Below are 19828 nucleotides of genomic sequence, written 5' to 3'. Positions count from 1 at the left end.
ATTGAGGCTTGCCGTCGCCATTGCGCGGGTTTTTCGCCTATTTCTGCCATCCTCATGTCCGATCATGTCGCTCCCCTCCTCCGCCGTCCTACGGCGCTGGGCGAGCGGGGGTGACGTTAAAACCCCCTCACCCCGGCGCCGATCACGACGGTGGCGCCACGTTCGAGTCTCGCGTGCTCGCGTCTCGCGAGACGTTGCGCGCGGCGGGGGAGTCAGACCTCTCTGGACCTCGTGGGTGAGCACGCATTTTCTTTCCTGTCCGTCGGCTCCTTTGTTTGGGCTCGCTCGGACGGAGTTCGCCAACGGTGCCTTGCGCCAGCGGCGAGCGCTTACCTTACGTTGTCCTTTTCCGAACGCTAGGCTGAAGAGCGGTGCGGTGCATTCGCGCGTGGTCTTACTACGCCGAACCGTACCTATCGAAGCCAACGCGAGCGGAGTTTGCCCTTGCTCGAGCGATCGGGCCCTGTTTTGGTCGCTGATCGTGAGAGCTCGCAGCATAGTCGCGAGGGAACGTTTCTCTCAGCGGCGTGTCCCCGTGAGCCCTTTTGCCCGCGGAGACGTGCTCGCGGCACCCTTTGTGTTGTACTTTCGCCCGTGGCGTGGTTAAGCCTGTTTTGCTTCTCCCGCCGCCTTTGGGAGCGGGCGTTGTACTGCGTTTTGTGGTGTTGCCGCAGGCAATAAAGTGTTGCGGATTTCGAGAGCAGTACTGTGTACTTGCCGCGCTACGCTCGGCGCCTTGTTTGCGCTCGAACGTTGCGTGCAGCGGTGCGCTAGTTCACGCGAGGCGACGGCAGACGCGGCCCTGTGGCTCGCTAAGTCCGACCCCACGCTAGTGGCCGTACTCCTGTGAGGTACGTGCACACTACACTGGCGCCCAACGCGGTATCAAAAGCTCATAAGCTTTTGGCTGCTCTTAGCGAGTCGTACGCCTGTGCGTCTCGGGCTCGCCGCAACATGTCTGCTCGCGGGATTTTTGTCCGTTGACTTTCTGGCGGATGCCGCGTTGCACGAGGAAGGAGGCCAGTGCCTCTGTCGAGGGGCACCTTTGTGCACCCATACTTGTCGCAACCCCCTGTGGGGACGACACAAAGCGCCTGCCAGCTCCCTTGGAGATGGTGCGTCGTTGCGGACTGGGCCCTTTGCCCTACCCGAACGGTGCGCTCAGGCGCCTTCGACTGCTGCAGACCCTCCGAATGCGTGGCAGTTCGACGCACAGTGCTTTCAGTCGGTTCCCTGTGGAATTGACGGGCGCAGGCTTTGGCCTTTGCCGACTTTTGCCCGCCGTCAGCCGTGCAACCGACAGTTCGACCGCACGCTGAGCAGGCGCCTGTATTGTCGACGGTAGCCGCCCCAAGTGGCAATTATGTTCGACAGCAGGCAAATCCCGCTAGGAGCCTCTTTTGCTCTGGGAATGGCGCGCAGGGCGGTAGTCCTTTTGAAACCGCTCCACTGATCGAGCTGGGAGGCTGTTCACCTTCGCTCGACCGCGCCGCTAACGCACCAACGCTTCCTGGAAGCAGGTGCGACGCAGACGCTGCTGCAAAACGCCGTCGAGATGATCCAAGCGCTCTCGGGAGCTGTCCAAACGCTTTCGGCCGTTCCGAAACGCGCCCCCCCCGCTGTTATGTTGCCTGTGCCAACATACAGCGGATACGGGGATTTGCTCAGCGCCCGAGACTACCTTGGACTCTCTGTCACGTTATCAGAGAGCAATGGGTTTGGACGATCAGGAGGTGCTCGGGCGCGTTGTCCCGGCTGCACTGACTGATACGGCGGCGAGGTGGTATCGGCTTTCCGGTTACCGAGCAGCAACCCTCGAGGAGTTCCGCGCGGCCTTTCTGCGCGAATTCCTACCCGCTGACTACGAAAGTAGGATGCGGCGAGAGCTCGAGCTCCGTACACAAGCTCCTGATGAGTCGCTTCAGGAGTACGTACGCGCGATGGACGACCTTTTTTCTATCGCTGAGCCCAGGGCCTCGAACGAGGAACGCGTCGAACGGGTGATTCGGCAGGCACATCCGACCTTTTCGGCGTACCTGCGCGGCGGTCGCTTCCGCGATTTGGAGGAGCTGGCCGCCGAGGCAAAGCGCATACAAGGCGACCTTCTCGCCGCGCGTGCCTATCGCCCGCCGCCGCCAGCCAGCGAGGCGCTTGAGCCGCGCTGCGCATGGCGAGGGGCCGTGCCCCAACAGCAGCCCCACGGCGCTGCCTTTGCGGCTGCCAATGGCTGCGCGTGGGAGTTGAGCGCTCGCGCTCTTGATCCCTACACGCACGAAAGGCGGGCAGCCTGTGCTGCACCACCTGAAACCCACACGAAGGGACGCCATTCGACCCAACGCAGTGTGGGTGACGCTCGTCGATACTATCCTGTGATAACGTGGCGAGCCGATCACAGCAGCTCGAGGCTGCTCCGTCTCGTGAACGAGACCGAGATGGAGTGCGCTGTTTTCGCTGCCGTGAAAGAGGGCACATAGCAAGGGAGTGCACCGTATCTAGGCCTCCTGTGAGGCAGGGAAACGGATTTGCGGGTCGTTCGTGAAGGCACGGGCGGCCCAACCTTTGCTTATCCCCTCTGCGTACAGGGCAAGCAGTCTTGCTGGTACGCACGCGCCGTTCATTCCGGTCATTATTGCCGGCCGTGAATTTTCGGCGTTGCTGGACACGGGCGCTAGCGCTTCGTTGTTCGGCGCACAGGTATTGTCCCACTTGCAGAAGCATTCGGTGCGCTTGCGGGACTGCCGAACGACATTCACTCTTGCGACAGGCGTGGCCCATTCGGCTGGCGCCGCAAGGTTGACTGTCAGATGGGGAGATCGAATGAGACGCGCGCGTTTTGTTCATCTCCCAGGGCTCAATGTTCCTGTGATTCTCGGTCGGGACTTTCTTTTGAAGACCGGGATCGTTGTGGACATTGCGAATGGCGGCTATCGTGATGGGCCCTTTTCCCAACTCAAGCCGTTCATCAGCCCGCCGGCGCTTACTGTTGCCTTTGCCGCAGAAACGTCGGAACCGTGCCACGCGGAGAGTTCGGGGTCATACCCCTGCTCAACGCATTCCCCCTCTCACAGTCCCCTTTGGGAACGAGATGCACGGCACGAACCGTGTCGCGCGCAAACTTCGGGGTCATACTCCGGCAGTACGCGCTCGTCGGCTCGAAACCCCCTTTTGGATCGACCGACACGACACGAAGAGGCACCACATCCTTTGATCGCCTGTGCGACTCATTTGGATGATACACAGAAGGCTCGTCTGTCGGCACTTTTACGGCAGTACGACGAGCTCTTCACCGATCAACCGGGCTGCACCGATTTTGTCAGCCACGTGATCGAAACTGGCGACGCGCTTCCTTTGAAGTGTAACCCCAGGCCCGTCAGTCTCGCCAAAAGGCAGATTATCGACGGCTTGCTAGACGACATGCTATCGGCAGGCATTATTCGCCGTTCGTCTAGCTCCTGGGCGTCTCCAATTGTGTTGGTGCCTAAGAAAGACGGCAGTCATCGCCTGTGCGTCGACTATCGCCGTCTGAACGGAGTGACTCGTAAGGATGCCTATCCGCTCCCTACGATAAGCTCCATCGTAGGAAACCTGGGTGATGCACGGTACTTTACCACGCTTGACGCCTCGAAAGGTTACCTACAGGTCCGGATGGGTGAGCGTGACCAGTGCAAAACTGCTTTCACGTCCCACAGAGGGTGTTCGAGTTCACTCGTATGCCCTTTGGTCTTTGCAATGCTCCTGCGACGTTTCAAAGACTCATGGACCGCGTCCTCGGGGAAGCAAAGTGGTCATACTGCTTGTGCTACCTCGACGACATCGTGATTATTCACGAACCTTCGAAGAGCACTTGGCCCATGTTGCCGATGTGCTCGAGAGGGTGCGGGCTGCCAGGATGACGTTAAATCCCGCGAAAGCCCAATTAGCGCAGACCCGTATTCAGTTACTCGGGTTTACGCTGGGCGAAGGCTCCATTGAGCCGGATCAGGAGAAACTTCGAGCAATCCTCGATTTCCCCGTGCCCAAGGACGTACGTGGCCTTCGCCGCTTTTTGGGAATGGTTAACTTTTACCGTTCTTTCATTCCGTCCTGTGCCCGACTGCAGGCGCCCTTGACCAAGCTTTGGGTAAGTCTGCTGTTTGGCAATGGGGACCTGAGCAGCAAGAGGCGTTTTGCCGACTGTCTAGCGCCATTGCGGAGACAGCGCAGCTCAGACTCCCCGACCTGACCAGACCGTTCGTTGTTCAGACTGATGCGAGCGATCTGGGATTAGGAGCCGTTCTCCTACAGGATACGATGGCGTGTTGCAGCCGTTGGCCTTTGCCAGCCGCTCCTTGGTACCCGCGGAGAAAAATTATTCCGTTACCGAAAAGGAGTGCCTCGCCATCGTGTTTGCACTTCGGAAATTTGACGTCTACCTGATGGGACGAAATTCGTGGTGCAAACGGATCACAGTGCGCTCAGCTGGCTGATGCGGCTCCGTGAGCCTGCGGGCAGGCTGGCGCGCTGGGCTCTCCTGATACAGCACTATGACTTTGCAGTGCAGTATCGAAAGGGGAGTACCAACGTGGTAGCTGACGCGCTATCTCGTGCCCCATTGTCTGCCGAGAACCTTGATTCCGGTGCGACAGCCGCTAGCGGTGCCTTTGCACAAGCAAGCGGTGGGGGCGAAACAGCGGCTTCGCCGCCGTTCGGCGAAAAGGGCGAGTCCGCATTCGGACGAACCTTGGCTGCTATCCAGGCAAACAGCGCACCGCGACGCCGGCCAGCGGGTGAGCTTTCCGAAGGCCACGATGCCGAGAGCGAACCCGTGACGCCGACGCAAGCGGCGGTTGCTGCGGTCCTGAGTGGGCGCGATACCAGGTTCCCCTTTGGGAGAATGGGAATCGCTTTCAGCAGACAAGAGCTTCTGAAGGCTCAGCAAAGTGATCCGTTTTTGTCGCGAAATTTGCGACGGTCTCAGGGAGACGGAGCGCCGTTACGCTGCTTGCCCTGCAGCGGGCGCGGAAGGGGGGCTGGAACCAGCGTGTGTCGCTGAGTCCCCCGCGGATTCATATTTGCTGGACCATGACGGGCTCCTGCTGAAATATATAGCCACCGACGACGAGTCTATCGATCCGTTTAAGGTGGTTATGCCCAAAAGTCTGAGAGTCGCCCTGTTGCGATCCTCTCACGACGAACCCATGGCCGGTCACCTGAGTGGCTCCAAAGTTTTCGCAAAACTGAGCAAGACGGTGACCTGGCCCGGCATGAAGCGTGACGTTTATCGCTATTGCCGTTCCTGCCACGTCTGTCAAACGGTGAAGTCTAGGGGTGGCAAGCCACCTGGTCTGATGAAGCCGATTGTCAGTGAGCGTCCGTGGCAAGTGGCCACCTGCGATCTAATGGGACCTTTTCCCAGAAGTAAGCAGGGGTTTATTCACCTCATGGTAGTCGTGGATCACTTTTCGAAGTGGGTGGAATTGTTCCCTCTTCGGAAGGTGACAGCGCGAGCGGTGCTCGAGAAGCTGCAGGAAGTGTTTTGCCGGTTCGGCTTTCCGGAAAGGCTCATCACTGACAACGCTTCGTATTTCACCGCTCGGGTGTTTGGTGTCACGTGCCGTTCCCTTGGAATTGATCACTGCACCACTTCACCCTACCATCCCCAGTCCAATTTGACGGAGCGCGTCAATCGTACGCTCAAACCGATGTTGGCGGCCTTTGCCGAAAGTCAAAGGGACTGGGCAGACCATTTGAGCGAGCTCGCGTTCGCCATTCGAACATCCGAGAGTCGCTCGACTGGTTTCTCGCCCGCCTTCTTAAATTTTGGAAGGGAGTTGGCAAATCCGGTGACCAGTGTCATTCAATGCCAGCTCGGGGACGAGGAGACGCAGCCAGACTGTTCGGCGTACGCGTCACAGCTTCGGGACCGGCTTTGTCGAGCTTTCTGTAAAGCGAGGCAAAGTTTGGCGTCGTCTAGGGCTCAGCAGAAGGCCCAATATGACCGCAAGCATCGCGACCTAGCATTTGAGGTGGGCGATCTTGTCCTGAAGCGCAACCACGCCCTTAGCGACGCGAGTAAGGGGTTCTCAGCCTCGCTCGCTCCTAAGTGGCTTGGTCGGTACCGAGTGGAGAAAGCTTGGACTCCACTCGCGTACTTGCTGAAACATCCCATTTCGGGAAAACTCAGCCGTGCCCATATCGCAGACCTGAAAGCTTTTGTATCACGGTCTGACGAGCTCGCGCCAGCGCCCTGTGGCACTTCGCGCAAGCAACGGGGCACACCCGGTGCGGCGGACCGCATTCGGACCACGCATCCGTATAATCTGAGGAAGCGGTCACCTTTGTGATTTCGCGCCGGACGGCGGACTCTGTTTTCCGCAACCGAAGGCCCTCAGTTACTTTCTAGCCTCAGTATGCTAGCTTCTTTACGGCCAGTGCTCGTAAAGAAGTCGGCCCGCCCAGTTTGCTGCTAGTGTTTTTTTCTGTTTTATTTGAATACTTGTGTATTTAATACGTTTTTCGGTTGTGTTTGCCGCATATTGAGTGTCATTCTGTTCTCTTACTTTCTTTCCGTGTTTTATTTCTTGTGCCTGCGGAAGCATTCGTGAATACTGGTTGCTTTGCGGGGGGAGAGGAACGAAGGACGCTTTGCGCCTTCCCATGCGAGCGCGCGCGGTTGGCGACATGACACCACGAAAAGTGAGGCGCAGTGGCCTTGAACGGCGAACTAGCGCCGCGCTTGGCGAAAGCGCTGCTATGTGCGGTGACGTGTGTGTGTGCGTGCGTACGTGCGTGGTGCATTGGTGCGTGCCTGCAAAGAGTGCGCGTGGTGAATTCACCTCATCTACGTGGACACTCGGGTCAATGACCCGCTGACGCCGGACAGACCAGCGGTGCCCTGCTCTTGGCCGTCGTCGAGAAGCCTGGCTGCCCTCTCATCATGGCTCCTGCGCTAGGCCAGCTGACATAGCAGCTATGCCTGCTCTCTGCCAGGATGCCTCGCAGCCAGTTCGGGCCGGCTGTCCCAGCGTGGTCTTCCGGTATCCAGCCGAAAATTCGGGACCTTCGCACCACCACAGAAGCGGCGTTCGTCGAACTCACAGGCCAATCGTCGTCAAGAGCGACGCGCCATCAGTGAGCCCGTTCCCGCCATGAGGACTTCAAAGAAGCCTCCTGCCACCGCCTCCCCTCCGCGCTGTGGACGCTCTTTCGCGCAAGCATCACGAACACTTGTCTTAATTTCCTTTACCTCCCTTCCGCAGCGCCATTTTATTGTATTAGGTGTTTCCAGCGTATTGTCTTTGTTATTGATTTTTCTCGCATTATCATGTATTCTTTTTTTTTTTAGCAGCAGTTCCAGGGCTGGACTGAGGCTAGTGGTTGCTCATGGCAGTGTTATTTTAACTGCATGGGTGACCGCCGGCTGCCTTTGCAGACCGGTAAAGGGCAAATTTAGGAGAGGGGGATGTGGGGATTGAGGCTAGGCCGTCGCCATTGCGCGGGTTTTTCGCCTATTTCTGCCATCCTCATGTCCGATCATGTCGCTCCCCTCCTCCGCCGTCCTACGGCGCTGGGTGAGCGGGGGTGACGTTAACCCCCTCACCCCGGCGCCGGATCGCGACGGTGGCGCCACGTTCGAGTCTCGCGTGCTCGCGTCTCGCGAGACGTTGCGCGCGGCGGGGGAGTCAGACTCTCTCTGGACCTCGTAAGGTGAGCACGTCTTTTCTTTCCTGTCCGTCGGCTCCTTTGTTTGGGCTCGCTCGGACGGAGTTCGCCAACGGTGCCTTGCGCCAGCGGCGAGCGCTTACCTTACGTTGTCCTTTCCGAACGCTAGGCTGAAGAGCGGTGCGGTGCATTCGCGCGTGGTCTTACTACGCCGAAACCGTATCTATCGAAGCCAACGCGAGCGGAGTTTGCCCTTGCTCGAGCGATCGGGCCCTGTTTTGGTCGCTGATCGTGAGAGCACGCAGCATAGTCGCGAGGGAACGTTTCTCTCAGCGGCGTGTCGCCGTGAGCCCTTTTGCCCGCGGAGACGTGCTAGCGGCACCCTTTGTGTTGTACTTTCGCCCGTGGCGTGGTTAAGCCTGTTTTGCTTCTCCCGCCGCCTTTGGGAGCGGGCGTTGTACTGCGTTTTGTGGTTGCCGCAGGCAATAAAGTGTTGCGGATTTCGAGAGCAGTACTGTGTACTTGCCGCGTTACGCTCGGCGCCTTGTTTGCGCTCGAACGTGCGTGTGCAGCGGTGCGCTAGTTCACGCGAGGCGACGGCAGACGCGGCCCTGTGGCTCGCTAAGTCCGAACCCACGCTAGTGGCCGTACTCCTGTGAGGTACGTGCACACTACAATACATACATACATACACACACGATGTGATCAAGCGCTGATTTATATTAAAGGAATAAGGGGCCATCTTACATACGCATACGCAGGAGTATTACTACATTGTAGAAATCATACCCGACGAACAGAAACAGTTATTACTTGCTTATAAAATTGACTCACGGCTCCATACAGAAGACCCACTGGCACATTCCGGTGAATTTCAAGTGTGACACCACAAAGCGTGTAGGTTCTCAGGATATTTGAATGCATGACAACAACGCCTATATTACCCTCATTAGCAGCACTGAAGATATTGAAATGCCCTTGCAAACTATCATACGGGTGGTGTGATACTAAAGCAGCCTGGTTTCTCCGAAGCAGTGGCGTCACTTGTGACACCACTTGTGTTTGACGTCACTATGACAAATGACGTCAAATAGGTGACGTCGCGAAGGACGCATCGACGCACCGGTTTGACCGGGAACTACAGCAACAGGAGATCCGGTGTTCCTTTTCGCCGCTGTTATAATAATCAAACGCTTCCCATCACATAAGTGCAAACGCACTTTCGCATGTAACCGTAATCGATCTGAATTGGCTTATAGTACTTATATCTCGTGCCACTTTAATTGCGACTAGTTTAACAAGTTAGTGTACATAGCAACGAGATATAGACAACAAACAAACAAAGGTTTACTCGCACTACTCTTCAAATAGGTGTCCTATATACACGGTTCGGCAGCTCGCGGCTGCAAAATTGCGGTAAAGAAAGGCACTTCCAGACAAAGAACACGCGCCTGTCGCATCCGTGGAAATCGAGGCGAGACATAACACGCGGTATGGTGCACAACACAAAAAGGTGTATATAACGTCGCTCAGGCGTGCAAATTACCTCGCACTCACAGTAAGTGAGGAGCGAGAGTGAGGCTCGCGAGGAAAAGCTTTTTCTAAGCGCTTCCTCTTATTGGTTACTACGTCGACCGACGGCATGCCAACAACTCGTTCGCGGCGAATCCTTTGTCACGTCCACTAAATCCCGCAACGTCGAGAACAAAGAGTTCCCAACATTATACCTCTTGTCTTCCAGGAACTGAGGAGAACACTGATTCCAATATCGAAGAACAGAAATTAAATAAAAAAGTTCTCGCGGACGCTTCGTGAAGCTCGCAATCCACATTAAGTGCGTATTAACAGCGTACGTGTACAACACACCATACGTATACGCATTCTGTCGCGTAAGTTGGCGCGGGACGCAAGCATTAATTAGCTCGAAACAAAAGGAGTCGTCCCGCCATATGGCGACAAGCGGAAAATTACGAGTGCGTTGGGGGAATCTGGCATGACAAAAACAGTAGGCAGCCATTGGCGTAGCCGGGGGTTCAGACCCCCTTGGAAATTTCGCAGTTTTCATTTGTGCATATTATACACGCACACATACAAACGGACGCGTGAACATACATAAAGTACGGTTGAAACCCCCCCCCTCCCCTCTCCCAAAACATTCTTGTTATGCCCATGTACGCAAGATCCACATAAAATAAAAATAAAATAAAAGTGAGATGTGTTTCATTTGCCGAAAAAAGTACAGAAAAACGAAAAAAGATATCACGCGTGCGAACTAAAACAGACTGGCGGGAGGGAGGAACAACCAGAAAACACTGGTTTTTACGCCATTCCGAATCGTTGCTGCAGCTTCACAACGTGTGTCAGTGCACGCTTGTGTCAGCGGAACTCAGTGGAAAAAAAAATAAAGGGAAAGAAGTCCGGCGCTTGCATTCCACGGGAAGAGAGAGCTCACAGAGGTGCGCAGAACACAGACAGGCAGCGGAAAAGTGGGGGGTATACACCAATCCCCGCCACGCGAAATTCCAGGCGCCCAAGCATGCAAACAGAGGCTGCTGTCTGTCGTTCACTCGTGCGCAGACACATAAACTGCGCGGCCCGATAGACGCACGCATGCACACACACACGGGCGTTCTTTCTCTGCGAATGCGTCAGCGCGTTTATACACGCCATGCGAGCCCTGTGCCCCGCCACCCGAGAGTCAAACCGAACTGAAAGGGACCCGCGACAAATTCGCAAAGCGGGGCGTTAAGCGAGACAGCTAGACTCGGCGCAAACTCGATCGGTATGGTGACGCTGAAATGTCAAAAAAAGAAAAAAAGAAAGGGTTGCTACGCAATGGAAAAGAAAGGAATGTGAAGCGCTGAGCGAGAACAGCGCGGCAGGAATAGGACAACCGGCGTGTGTACACACACACACACACACACACACACACACACACACACACACACACACACACACACACACACACACACACACACACACACACACACACACACACACACACACACACACACACACACACACACACACACACACACACACACACACACACACACACACACACACACACACACACACAAACTCCTACTTTGTAACAAACAAAACCAGGAAGAAAGTTATGAAAGATTCCAACTAACGAAGGGTAAGCAAAGTCCTAACTCGCTGTTTTGTATTCACGTGTGCGCGAATATCGACGTCTGCGCTCGCTTACTGGATCTCTGGTAAACAGATGACGTATTTGAACGTCAGTCGCTTTTTCTTCTTTAATTTTTATTTGAACATACGCTAGGCCCGTCATGGTCCGTGCCTGGGTGGGTACATAATAATAATAACGTTTAACGTCCAGAAACCACGATATGATTATGAGGTAGCAAAATCGCGAGTTGGGATACATAGCCGGTGGATGTTCGTCGTTGCGCTGGTATGTATTTTACGATGATTATAAGGGACGTTGTAGTGGAAGGCTCCGGAAATTTCGACCACCTGGGTGTTCTTTAACGTGCACCTAAACCTAAGCGCACGGGCCTCGAGCATTTTCTCCTCCGTCGAAAATGCAGCCGCCGCAGCCGCGATTCGATTCCGCGACCGTCGGGTCAGCGTTCGAGCACCATAACCACTGAACCACCGCGGTGGGTCCGGAGTGGGTACAAGACCAGTTTTTTGTTTGTGAGAACAACAGAGTATTTTCTGTAATTACAAGCAATGGTAAATTATTGCAATGACAATTTAATACAACTGATGCGATTTACAAAGCAGCGTCACCAGTTTCACAACACGCAGCAATGTTTGCAAAGGTATTCCGATGAGAGATGTCTCTCCGGAAAATGGAGTAATTGTGAGCATCGACACGACTTACGAATAGGCGCAACTCTATAGGCGTAGCTCTTATCATATCACGACTTACGCATCATTGTAGGTAGCGCAGCACTTTACGAAGGACGGATACAGAAAGGACAAACCACAAGCGCCAATGATAGGCACCCTAGGAGATAGGATCAAAGAACAAACATGAGCAGCCGATAACCTATATATAGTAGGCATCAAGAGCAAAAATGCATCTGGGCACGACAGATAACCGGTGTTCAATTATAGCGTCAATATGGATACCAAGAGATTGGAAGCACGCCCGAGGACGGCGGAGGGTTAGGCGGAGCGACAAAATGAAGAAATTTGAATGCGTAAAATGGAATCAGCTCGCGCAGCACAGGGTGGGTTGGAAATCATTGGGGCAGACCTTCGTACTGCAGTGGACTTAAGATGAAATTATAATGACGATGCTTCCACGGATTGCTTTGCAATGTAGCGTGTAACATTTGATTTGATTTGATTTATCTGTTTCCATTTACGCATGCGCGCACACACAAATGCATAGACTCAAATATTAGTAAATGAAGGAGGAGAAAAGCTGCACGCACTGATGCGGCTTCAGGGACGTTGAGGGACTTGGTGAACATGGCTACTTGGTGTCGCGTACGAAACATTATACAATATACTGAAACAGTGACCATAAAAACATTGCGCTCCATGAAACGGGAGAAAGACAAGATACTTTTCTGAAACGAGAAATGAAAGACAATGCCCGATAATAAGAAAAAGAACACGAAACTTCATAACGTGCATGAATACACAAATAAGAAAATACGCGGTTCCTGTTATATCTGTCCGTAACGCACGACTCGCGCAGTGTTCTCCGACATGAGATATTTATCAGGAGACCCTCGCCTATCACTCATGTGGCTGCAGTACTGCAACACTTCTCTGGGAAATCGACCGGCTGCAGTATGTAAAACGACGAAGCGTTTCCTCGGAAGACTCATCTCCGGTCTCCAGTGCTTGAAAGCGCGAGTACAAGCGTACGACCAACGGAAAAGCTGTCTCGTTCGACAGCTACACAACACAACACAACACAACGACCGAATACACAACACGACCGAGAACGGACAGATGCTGCACGCAGAACCACACGAATGAATATTTTAACTGCATATAACGCAATAACTTTCTTTGCTCGTACTGTACTCGGTTACAGCTGAAGAAAAAGTGTTAGACCCACCCATAGCCATTACTGTCCCTCCCACGGAGAATCTGCCTACGTGTTTCATCCAATAGCGCTTACTCATTTTCATGACGTCAAGCACTTCTCGAGCGTTTCGTATAGTAGTTGACTTTCCCCATACAAACACACGCTTGGTGTCACTGGTTTTAGGGCGGAAAATTGAACGCCCGGGTAAATTTCGCCAGGGATTCGCTCCTCGGCCAAACGTAATGTTTCAGGTAATAACGACGAACCTTTATTTCTTAACATGCGTGGATTTTAGACTAGCCGGGACAAAGTACTTTCGATTAGAACGAAAACCAGCTAGCACGACTGTCTTTCAAGGGCAGGCGCGCCGCGGTTATGTGGGCGGAGTTTTAATTCTTTAAGGTTGTAATCGACTATAGCAGTATTTTCTTGCATTTTTGTTTGTCGTATTAGCATTATATAACGTTCCCATTCCTGCAATGGCCCTAAATAGGACTGCAGTAGTGATATATATATATATATATATATATATATATATATATATATAAACTGAACTACAGTCATAAGCACAGGCAATTACGAAAGTCTCTGTCTGCTAGTAATCTTCAAAACAGAACCGAAAATTATCAGCTGGGGCGTCGTTCGCATTGTACAGTAACGAGACTTCTCTTGTCTGTGCACGCAATCAATACCCTTACGCTCAATAAGTGCCTTAAAATAACCGAATAAAAACGCCTCTCATCATGCGCAGACGTTAGAGGGGCAATAAGTATTGTGTCAGTAACCAAATCAGGCACGATCTAGGCCTAATTTGAAGAGGTTATGCGTGCTCGCACCACAAAGCAACACAAAAGCTGCGCTATGCCATAAACGGTCCAGAAATAACAACGCGGCACAAAAACTCGCGAGCAGAAAAATTAGAGATGGCAGAACGCGAGATGGCAGTATACAAAGAAGAAAACTTAAGTCTGTTCCTCCTTTCATCCTTGTTTTTGACTTGAGCCTAATATGGACTCCAAGCTCCACATTGCTTTTGTGTGCACACGTGTGCACAGAGAGATGAACAGAAGATGAAGATCCGTCGTTACTGGAGAGCAAACTGTAATCACGACGGACTTAATTCTCGACGTCACCGTCAGGAGCACGAGCAGCGTGAACAGTGCAGCGATAATGAAGTCAATTATCGGAGGCTCTCTATAAACTCACATACTGAGAAATCACTGCGATAATTGCCCATACATCTCAGTGAATACATAAGAAACAAAAACAACGAAACAAAAAGGAAGGAACTATAATCTTTCGTGCCTGCAAATTTGCTCCTCACAAATCGAAAAAAAAAAAAGAAACGCCAGCCTGTTAACTTAGCACTCTGCCCAATCGGCTCGTTAGCAGCATAGCGCGCGGCAGTCATGGCTAGACAGCGGCGTTTTGCGATTAACGGTCGAACTCTCACCTCCCGCTTCTATGTCAGCCCTTCTCTCGCTCTCTCTCTCTCCCCCCCCCCCCCCTCCGCCCATTCCCCAATTGCTACTGTGTCATTTTTTCGCTAACACGAATAGATGGGTGCCGAAGCTAGGTGATCAATGTGGCTTGCTGTATCGCTATGTGCAAGAGAAGCCGCGCCTATACAGACAGCGTGATCGATGGACGCGCGAACAGATAACACGGAAGCGCGCAGCTGCGGAAACTGGAGCTGCCGTGACAATGGTAACGGGGGGGGGGGGGGCCAAGATGGCGGCCCTCTTTTGACGCGAGTCCGACGCGGCGCTATCTTCGCCGCATGCTGTCTCTACGCCTTAATTAATTAACGACGGACTAAATAGAAGCAACGAATGAACTCTGTATATACGGTTCATTTATAAACCTTGGTTGTGTGCACGTCGCATTTGATAAAACAAAAGAAAACTCACATGCGCGCGCACGCACGCACGCACGCACAGTCACTCACACACACGCGCGCACACGCACAGACGCAAGCACGCACGCTCTGTAAAGAATAAGAAAGAAGAAAAAACTACACAATAGTACAATGCAAAAAAAAGCTAGGGAGGGGCGAAGCATGTAGAGAAGGGTGTTTCAACTCCACTGACGTGAAATTTGGGCAGGGGCGAAGCATGCAGTGTGCGCCGGTGCTCCCCACAGTGAAATCTTTACTTTTTACAGCTTTACTCGCCACCGGTCCACTAACGCACCATCACTTTGCAGACATGTTTCAAGAAGTGGTGTTTCAAACAGATGACTTTACCGTAGAGATGTACGTTTGCGTCTCTGGTTTTAGATAAGAAACTGGAGCGCCTTGGTAAATTTCGTCGGGAATTCTGAGACCGCTGCTAAGCCAAACAATGTTTTAGGCAGTAACGACGAACCTTTATCTCATAATATGCATAGTATGGACCGGTGGCGAGTAGTGAGATTTAACCTATTTTTGTGGCGCATGCCCGTTTATGATGGACCGTGACGACGACATTGCACGCCGACAAGGCGAGACCCTATAAGGTGCTTCGCAACTAAAACATAAGCAAGAAACCAATAGAATATGAGAGAAAATCAAGATGGCTTCAATGTCGTCTCGGTCGCTGACGTCTCGACTGCATTGGCTTCCTACCGACCGCGGTGGTCTAGTGGGCTTCACTGCTGGTCGCGGGATCGAATCCCGACCACGGCGGCCCCATTTTGATGGAGGCGAAATGGTATATAGAGGCCCATGTGCTTATTAGATTTGGGTGCTTGTTGAAGAACCCTAGGTGGCCGAAATTTCCGGGGCCCTCCACTACGGCGTCTCTCATATATCGATGGCGGTACTGGGACGTAAACCCCCAACAATTATTATTAGCTTCCTCAACATTAGCGAAAACTTCAGAAGCATCATCGTGCCAAACGTATAGTAGTACGTCGGATGCTGTATTGCAGCGGAAAAAACTATACCAACGTCTATCCTTGTATGATACTATCTAGCATACATTCGAGCGGCGACTGAGAAAACCGAAGGAGGCGCTCGCAGTTCGCCCTTCTTTGCGATTCGAAAACTTCCAACCTCGCGTTCCCTTATTTTCTCGTCACGCCGCCGCGAACGCGCTTTGTATACCGCGCAGCAGAGCGAGGCCGCCGAAGCTGCGAAAGCGCACGAACTCAAGCTATAGGACAGGCAGTCGAATAAGGGCGACACGGACATCCGAGAGAAAAAGCGAAACAGATTCGAGGCTGGAGGCACGTGAAATAAAAAAGGCTCGGCAAACGCCATCTCCTCAATATATACCAGATTCCGCGGGAGGTGCGCCGTTCGTTCTGCGCTACAGCTCCGGCAGATATAGGAAACGAGTGGGGATAAAAGAAATACAAAACGAGAAAGGAAGGAGGAGGATGGGGAGTTTTCCGGGAATCAACGGGAGACACGCTTCCGGCATGCAAACTGCTCGGCAGATAAAGATTGGCGCGCGCGTACACACTCCCGACCAGGTCCTTCCTGCGACGCCAGTTCTCGATTTGCGCCGAAGACTTCCGCGTGGAGTCGTCGGCGTAGCACGCGGCTTTCTCCATCAGATTCGCTCGCAAGCCTTCGCTCTTGATTGTCTTTTTTTTTTTCGCGATCTTTTCTTCTTCTTCTAACAGATCCCTTCTAGTTCGCGAGCGTCGCCGTATCTTTTCACAGTGTTTTTCGCCGTTTTCTCCAAATTCTCGTTGCAGGCTTGTTTTCCTCAACCCGGACACGATCTCTTCGGGAACGAATATAGCGTGGCACAGTCTACGACACACTCCGAAAAGCGCGCAGGGTACGTGGAGGACCGAATGCAATTCGGCAGGCGGGCGCACGCTTTCGAAAAAGCGTCGCGCGCCTGTGCACTCGCCCATTGTGTACATATCGCATCTATAGGCGACGCCACCACAGCGCGCCAACTTTTACAACGCACGCGGCGGCTGCGAGGATAAGCGCGGGAAGAGACGAGATTTCGGCGCCGCCGATAGGAAGAATTGGCAGTGCAGTCATGTACGCGAGTGCTCTCTCTCTATATATATTGCCGCTCTATAGAAGCAATACAAATGTTTGCGCGAAGGGATTTCACGTGAAAGGCGCGCGGGGAGGCGAAAAAAGCGCTCTTCTTTTCGTTGAGCCTTTTCTCTCGGGGGACGAACGAGCATCTTCGCAAAAAAGGCGAAAATAAAGAAACAAAAAAGCTGCCTCGCCGGGAATGAAATTGGCTGTTTTCGAATTGCCCCACGCAACAGCGCTCGTTTCGTGTGTACGTGCTTGCGCATATGTATGTATGTATGTATGTATGTATGTATGTATGTATGTATGTATGTATGTATGTATGTATGTACGTACATATATATATATATATATATATATATATATATATATATATATATATATATATATATATATATATGTTCAAAAGCATTAAACTTGAGGAAGTGCCTCTCGTTTGGTCCATCCTTAAACTCCGAAATAAGGAAGCACGCCTTACATTCATCAATACACCATCATCACCACCAACATTATTAATGAAGATCAACCATTTTATTTTCACAGCGAAATGTATTCCAAATAGCCCTCGCCTCGCGCCTCATGACCCCATCTTATACTCTTTCAAGCTTCAGAGCGCGCTGCAAAAGTTCAAACATAACATATGAAGACAGCCACACCGTGTCTGACGCAAAGGATTCAATATTTTTGACAAATCCTGCATGCGCGAAAGCAAGATGAGTGTTGAGTCCATCTATCTTAACGGCCCCTCACGAAGTTATTTTCATATACCTTTGTTTCTAAACTAAACTTGGAGCCCTGGACCATAGTGAGAGATAAAAAAAGCCACAGTTTCGCCGCGAGGGCGAAGCAATGAATGCGATAACAACATACTACTGAAGTGTCACACGAAGAACGGCAAGCAGCCCGAAACGTGCAGCGCGCTGCTGAAGCACAACGGACGCACGAAAAGAACACACACGGGACGAGCGCGAACTAACAAGTGTCAGAGTTGTTACTTCCGTGTGTTTGAGCAGCAGCGCGCTCCTTTCGCGAACGCGGCCGCTGCAGCGAGCGAAGTGACATTCGTGGGCTCTGTAACATCAACGCAAATTTTCAGGTGAAAGCACAAGACGAACACACCGCACCCATCATGAGATAAGCGCGTGGGCGACTACGCCCTGTAGGGCAAAGTACTAATTGTAGCGGAGCGCGCATCGCAACGAGCGGGGCGACGACCCCTAAAGCTAAAGTCACTTTATCTAAAGTCACTTTATCTAAAGTGACTTTAGTTTTAGAAACTTTATCTCGCTGATAATGCAGAGAACACGCTGAAGTGCTACCGAGATCGGTGTACGGCCAACGGTGAATGGTGTATATAAATAGCTCGCCTTACTATGCTGACGGCGACCAGCGGCCGGCGACTGCAACGAGTTTCGCGCAGGCGCAGTGAGCACCGTGCCCGGTGCTCTTTCGTCGCGCAAACGGTTCGCTTCTCGACGCGTTGAAGCGCGTACAGTACACTGTAGAGCGCGGAAGCTGAAGGCAGCGGAAGACGAAAGAGCACGGCACACAGCTCGCACTGCGCCTGCGCGAAACTCGTTGCAGCCGCCGGTCGGTGGTGGCGTCGAGCTGCCGCTGCTGCCGCCACGCGCTCCGATGTTCCCTTTCTTAGTGGACCGCTGTGCACATAGTATGGGTCCTCGTTTGTTCGCGGCTTTCTATAAACCCCGCACTGGCTTGGCAGTAAACATGTCAGAATATCTATCAGAAACGCGCGCATTAGAGATTGCGGGTGCAGCATGAATGACGTATTTGCCGATATGTTATACATCAATGAGTCAATGGATCGCGGTTGACCAGATCAGCAAGCACTCAGAGCTAAAGCCAATGTCAGCACGGACAGCGAAGCATGAATATATCTAGGCTCACCTTGCATGGAGGTTGGCGGTCGTGACCCGTTGCCGAGTCCTGCAAGGCGTTTTCCGTCACTTCACCGTCGCTCTCCGCTACACTCCCGGTTGGCTTGCTCGCCGATTCACGAGAAGCACCTGATCACGTGCCCCCGAGTTGTTATCGAAACACTGCGAATGCAAGCAAAAAGCAAAAAACGTCAGCACTGCATTTAAGAAATAAGCACTATTCTACGAACACTATTCTAACACTGCAGCTTGTACTGATAACGTGGGGCGAGGAGCCGATATCTGTAACGAGCACAATCGCTAAACGTAAAACTCCCAGATCCAACAATGTTAGTTTGCACACAAACGTGTACAAGTATGTAATCCAATAAGGTCGAAGTCTGGGTCAGTTGGTACATGACGCTGAGGCAAAAACCAGTCAAAAAGACGCCGGACAAGGGGAAGAAGTGACACACACAAGGACTGGACTAGCAACTGTGCTTTATTAGCTGACAGCACCTCCCAGAAGAACCACGGCGCATGCGCTAATCACGTAAAACCATCAAGTCAAAACCCAAAACAAGAAAAAGCAAAAGCAGAAATTGGGCTACATAACGGCCAAGAATCTACCGCCAGAGTGACAGGAACTCGCATTCCTTCTGCAGTAATGAAATAGACGTACTGCTTACACAAAGGAGGTGCTGGGAGGTGCTGTCAGCTAATAAAGCACAGTTGCTAGTCCAGTCCTTGTGTGTGTCACTTCTTCCCCTTGTCCGGCGTCTTTTTGACTGGTTTTTGCCTCAACGTATGTAATCACCAGACTACGATGACGTCCGGCCTCTGCATGCGGCAAAACAGTGCAACCGAGAACAGTTGAGTGACGCACAATTGTCGAAGGCCTTCTAAAATCTAACAAAGACAGAAAGACGATGCAACTACAACGAAAGTTCCAAGCAAACGAATAACGATCTACAAGTGCAAGCTCGGAACAGAGAGACAGAAAGATCAGCGAGGAAAAAAAAAAATCATGCTGCAACTTCCAAAGTGCCGTTATGCCGTTCCCTATACAAAAGACAGCATGCGGCTGTGGTTTCAGTGCACACTTCAAGCGAGACAAAAGGAGACAAAAAACAAAAAAAAACAAAACACGAAAACATTAGCAAGTGGGGCTACTCAATTGAACGAAAGCAAAAGAAAAAAGAAGCAACGGAACAGTAAAACCAACTAACACAAGCCGAATCTTTTTCTTCGGTGCCTTGTATAACTACACACAGGCCGACGTACATACGTCGCGGCAAG

General features: G+C 52.3%; 1 protein-coding gene across 1 annotated transcript in view; it reads right to left on the bottom strand.

Annotated features, from left to right (window-relative positions):
- The window catches only part of LOC119387654 (polypeptide N-acetylgalactosaminyltransferase 13), an 84587-nt gene extending 65854 nt beyond the window's left edge, over window positions 1-18733 (bottom strand). Inside the window, exon 1 of the mRNA XM_037655115.1 lies at window positions 18561-18733. The gene's annotated coding sequence lies outside the window, so the exon portion shown is untranslated. The remainder of the gene's footprint in view (window positions 1-18560) is intronic.
- Between the last annotated feature and the right edge of the window lie 1095 nt (window positions 18734-19828).

The sequence above is a fragment of the Rhipicephalus sanguineus genome, chromosome 3, assembly GCF_013339695.2.
Source record: "Rhipicephalus sanguineus isolate Rsan-2018 chromosome 3, BIME_Rsan_1.4, whole genome shotgun sequence".
NCBI lineage: Eukaryota > Metazoa > Arthropoda > Arachnida > Ixodida > Ixodidae > Rhipicephalus > Rhipicephalus sanguineus.
Note: the sequence above shows the minus strand (reverse complement) of the source record. Positions and strands in the feature narration are given on the sequence as shown.